Raw genomic sequence first — 6000 nt, forward strand, 5'->3', positions numbered from 1 at the left:
ATGATCCTCACTTTATGGGAACTACCATGACCAACGGAAAACATTCCGTCTTCATCAACGTTGTCACTATCAATCAAACTTTTTTTCCTCTTGGAAAGTGAAGTAGAGAATTCCTCTATAACCTCTTTTATCTACTTAGGAAATGTTAAATCCTACCTTTACCATCACTATTTTGAAATACATGTCGTTGCCTTCTCATTATCATTGTAGCTATAGAGATCAATAATTGATCAAAGACACACCCTATCAGGTACTGTATCCAAGTTATTCTCTGTATCCAAGTTCATCTCGAGTAATAGTACCACGAGGATAATCACCAAAGCCACCAGACAACTTTATGATGCCAATGAAGCAAGATGAGCTATTCAATGAAACTCGTATTGTAAAGAAGAAGAAAGAGACTGATTCAGAAAGGAGGGTCGAGCCTCGACTATATACATGTAAGTTTTTTACTTTTCATTAAGTATTTTGATTTACTTTTATATAAATTTTGAAATACTAATTCAATATATATAATTTTTCATATAGGTTCGCTTCACATGCAGCTGACGTGGGGGAATTCATACGCAGTCAACCACCTAATGAATCGGGCGAGGCAATCCAACTTTCGGACGAGGATGCTGAAAGAACACTCCTTGAGTACTTTATATACTTTGAACTAGACAAAAAAACTTAGTTCTATTGTGTTAGTTCTTTTTAGTTCGAATGAGCTTGTAATAAGCGTTAACTTAGTTTTGTTAGCTTAATGTGTTAGTTCTATTAATTGTTGCTTTTAATTGTTGTTGTTGTTGTTGCTGGCATAAAATGCCTGTTTAGGATGTTTGGTAAGCTGGCAGGTGGTGTAGCTGCCAAAACAGGTAGTTTCTGCCAAAAATATACCAAGAAAAGCGACCAACTTTGGTCTCTATTTGGTCGCATTTCACTATAAAAAAAATATTTTTCTGGGCAATAGCGACCAATCTTGGTCGCTACCTGCCCAGATTTGTATTAAAAAAAATACAATTTCTGGAAATATAGCGACCAATGTTAGTCGCTTATCTTTAAAAAAAAAAATTAAATTCTTGAATTTAGCGACCAACTTTGGTCTCTATTGTCCAGATTTTAAAATATAATATTTGGATTAGAGACCAAAGTTGGTCGCTTTCTAATGATTAATGATAAATTAAAAACAACGTATTTCATATGTAGAGACCAACTTTGGTCGCTAAATTTATATTATTAAATTAATATAGCGACCAAAGTTGGTCACTAACGTCAAAATCAGAATATTTGGCCCTTTTAGCTTAGAGACCAAAGTTGGTCGCTAAATAGCGACCAACTTTGGTCCCTAAATAAAAGGGACCATCAATATAGCTACCAGGCATGTTTGGTCGCTTTTTGGTCGCTTTTTATGCCATAAGCGACCAAATTTGGTCGCTTTTTGTGGTCGCTTTTGTCCGAATTTCTAGTAGTGAGTTGAGATGCTCATGTTGAACTCGATTAAGACCTTTGGTGAGAATATTAGCAGGTTGATCTTTTCTAGTGATGTAGTTGGTGGTGATAAGTCCTTGTTGTATTTTTTCTCTTACGAAATGACAATCAATTTCTATATATTCGGTTCTCTCATGATAAACTAGATTTGCAACTATTTGTATAACTGCCTTACTGTCTGTATAAATGTTAACTAGAGCTTTAAATTATGTGTCTACCTCCTTTCGCACACCTAGAAGCCAAACCAGTTCTGCTACAGTTGTTGCAAGGCTCCTATATTCAGCTTCTGCAGAGCTCCTAGAAACTGTAGTTTGCTTATTAGATTTCCATGATACTATAGAGTCCCCTACTTTAATTAGGAAACCAGTAACAGATTTCCTTGTGAGTGGGCAGACTGCCCAATCTGCATCACAATATGTAGTAATGTTGTTGCTGTAATTACTAGATAATAGGATGCCCCACCCTGGTTGATTTTTTACATATCTGACAATTCTTAAGGCTGCTTCCAAAGGCAATGTCTAAACTCCAATGGCAATGGTTGGCCTTGTTACTGTTAAATATAATAACTTTCTTATGAGTCTTTGATAGGCTGTTGATCTGTTAGAGGGCCTTCTTCTTTCTGTTTGGATTGTTGTTTCGAAAGTTATAATATGTTCGTTTTGTCATTTGGAACTTGTTTGTAAATTTTAGCTTGATTCCGGATTAGTTAAGCTTGAATCAGACGCATGGTTCGAAGTTTGAAGTTTAGAAATTTGAATAGTTCATTAAGCTTGAATTGAGGTGCGATTCATTATTTTGATATTATTTTATGGGATTTGAGCCCTCGAGTAGGTCCATTTTATATTTTGGGACTTGGTATGTTCTGATAAGGTACCAAGGGGCTCAGGTGAGTTTCGAGGTAGTTTTAGATCATTTTGGAGGATGATTTCATTGCTGATCTGCTGATTTCTGATGCCTCAGTTGTTCTTCGCGATCGCGAAGATGTAGTTGCGATCACGTAGGTAATATTGGAGCTTTGCTATTTTTATTGGTGTTTGTGTAAGTAGCGTCGCGTTCGCAAATGCTGTGGGACTTGAGCATCGCGTTCGCATACTAAGGTCACGATCGTGTTGGTATTCTGGGAGCTGGAGAACTCTTCTTCGCGTTCGCGTAGCTTTTGACTTTGTGGGCATCGTGTTTGTGTCGCAGTAGTATATAATGCATAGGGAATTTTTGTGGCAATGTTGTTTATTTTTCGCGGTCACAAAGCTTTTCCCGCGATCGCGATGGGTATTCCTAAAGTAGTATTATAAAGTACTCTATTTCGAAGGTTTTTGTTATTTTATTATATTTTGAGTTAGGGAACTCGGATTTGAGATTTTTTTGAGGGTATTTTCACCACACGGATTATGGTAAGTATTTTTTACTCGGATTTGATTATTTTACACGATTATATCTTTGATTTCGACATTTGATTAGTGAATTTAAAAGAAAAATTGGGGAAATTTGTCAAAACATTCTAATGTGAATAATTGGGTTTTCAACATCGATTCGGAGTCGGATTTGAGTGAAATTAGTATGGTTGTACTCATATCCGAATGAGTTGTCAGAATTTGTAAGTTTTGTCGGGTTCAAGGGTGTGGCCCGGGTTGAACTTTTGGTTGACTTTGAGTATTTGATTAAAGATTCAACCTTTATTGTTTGGGTTAGATTCCTAAGGCACTATTTGATGTTTTTGAGTTACTTTTGGCTAGTTTCGAGTAGTTCGGAGGTTGATTTGCGCGGGATGGTATTTTCAGAGTATTATTTTGGCTTGATTGATATAATTATCTTACCTAAACTTGGTTGAGACATAATTTCCTGAGTTTTTTGCTATAGCTACGTGCTATGAGTGGTGTATATGTGTGGGGATAAGCCCATGTGCGTGAACAAGGGTATTATCCATGCTCAGGGTAGTGTTTAGGCTATGATATGCCTTGAATTAATTGATAAGCTTCATGCTAAGAGGTTTCTCTTATTTGTACCCCAATTGTGAGCTATTTGAGCCAAGTTTGAGGTTACATAGAGGTTAATCTCCTTATTAAACCTGATAATTGCTATTTTGTGATGTAGTTACCTGATTAGAGCAATGATATCACACTTACACATGCATATACCTTAGCATGTCACTTATATCATTCCAGAAGTATGAAATTTTATGTTTTTTGATCATGTACATGTATTCTTGCACATCTGCTTTATTTTTGATATTGAATGGACTGGTAGCCCGTGACCACATCGGGCGAAATGTGATATATAGCATGGGAATGCACCTAGAGGATTGTGACATATAGCTTGTGACCACACTTGGTAGATTGTGATATATAGCATGTGACCGCGCCAGACAGATTGTGATATATAACCTGTGACCAAGCTGGGCGGATTATGATATTGAGCCTGTGACCATGCCGAGCGGATTGTGTTATTGAGCATGTAACCACACCGGGTGGATCCAAATATTAAGCCCGTGACCACACCAGGCGGATTGTGATATTGAGCTTGTGACCACGCCGGGCAGATTATGATAGCACATGAGTTGTCCAGATACATGTGGATTCGGATCCATCCGCCTAGGGTCAACCTCTCATGTGTCTTCTTGATGGTGTACACACGGATTGCGACAAATCGATGGGTTTCTGGTGGTTTTTGTTTGGTTTGGTTATTGAGATTTTGATGTGGGCCTTAGAGCCATGATGCGATTTCTATTTGGATTAGGTTGCACGCCGCAACAGATTGTTTGATATTTTGTTATAGCATTTCATCTTTACTTGAAATTTTCCGTGGTTGTTTACCTAATTTATTTGCATATCTTCCTTATATGGTGGGTTACTGACTGAGTAGAGTACGTTAAGAAAAGTATGTGCACTAAGGTAATTTTATCGGTGATTTCATGATTTGATCATATTACGGTTCTATACTTGTTGAAATAACGAACTGTACAGGTGATAACGAGTATCATTTATAATTCTTGCTTCTATTATCTCTCCGAGGTTAATTATCTCTCCGAGCTTAATTATGACTAATTGATTATGAATATTAAGGAGGGAAATGAAAAATAATTTGGAGGAAGTGTAAAAAAATGTCCTGCTCTTGGACTTATTAAGAGTTCAGTAAAATGCATAAGGCTTGGTGGCCATTATAAGTCAATTGCCGGGAAAATTTATATATTCTCGGCAAATAATCAATTGCCGGTAACATTGGCCTTTACATAATAAATTAGCGGCAAGTATGTTATTGCCATTATATAATTTCCGCTAAAAGCCTTTTTTGTGGTAGTGTGATACTTGCTTAGTACATGAGATCGGTTGTACTCATACTAAACTTTTGCACCTTGCGTGCAGATCTCAGAGTTGTGATGCTATGTATGACAGAAGCTGGCACTAAAGATGTACCTGCCTTTTGGATATAGCTACTACTCATCCTTGGTAGTTTTAGATTCGAATTCTATTTATGTACATTTCAAACAGAGGTTGTATTTACTTCATATCAGTTTTGTAAATCTAGTCATAGTGGCTCGTGATTTGTACTAACAATTTATTGGGATTTCGTATAGACAGTTATTTTAATCACTGGCCCTTATTATTCTCATTTGAGTTGTGTTGATTGTTATTTGGATTACCTAGCGGGTTGGGTTAGGTTCCATCATGACTAGATGGATTTTGGGTCGTGACAAGTTGGTATCAAAGCTCTAGGTTCATAGGTTCTATGAGTCATGAGCAAGTGTCTAGTGGAGTCTTGCGAATCGGTATGATGACGTCCATACCTATCTTCGAGAGGCTACAGGGCATGTAGGAAAATTTTCCAATATTTCTTTCCTTATCGTGTGGCATTGATTCAGCTTGAAGCGTTTCTATTAAATTCCTTCCACTCACTCATATGTATGTGAGTGCTCAGTATCAGTTGTGCATCAACGACTTGTGATTTCATGGATGAGGTGCGAGATGTGTTTTCTGTGTTCTAGTGATGGGCCAGTCTGGAGGACTTGAGGCTAGTGTTGCACCCCATGTTTTCATATGCAAAAGTACGTCATAAGTCAATTTATGTAAGCTCAGAAATGAGATCGTCTTTGAAAGTACATAAAGTAAGTTGATAATGTTACCTTGGAGGTTACAAATATTTAAGAACATGGATAACAAGTACTAAGAGGGTTGTAAGGCTTAGAAGCTAAACAACTTGAAGAAGATACGTTTCGTCGAAAGTCGACAAATTGAGAATGTTATAACATGTACTTTTGGGGTTATACTAGGGTGCTTAACATGACAAGGAGGTTATTTTATGAGTTATTTTAGTCATATGATAGTCGGGTGTTATGTTTTGAAGTCAAGCAAGTTGTGGAATAAAGGATGGGAAATGTCATCACAAGTTACATTCATAAATATGCTCAATATATGTGGAATTACGAGATGGTTCATCTAGAAAATCTACGAGTCTAGTTTCTAACACATTAAATGTTTGTCTATATAACATTAGAGTAGAGAGTTATTTGCATTTTCGCAAGACCGCGCAAGCAGC

Source organism: Nicotiana tabacum, chromosome 16 (genome assembly GCF_000715075.1).
Source record: "Nicotiana tabacum cultivar K326 chromosome 16, ASM71507v2, whole genome shotgun sequence".
Lineage (NCBI taxonomy): Eukaryota > Viridiplantae > Streptophyta > Magnoliopsida > Solanales > Solanaceae > Nicotiana > Nicotiana tabacum.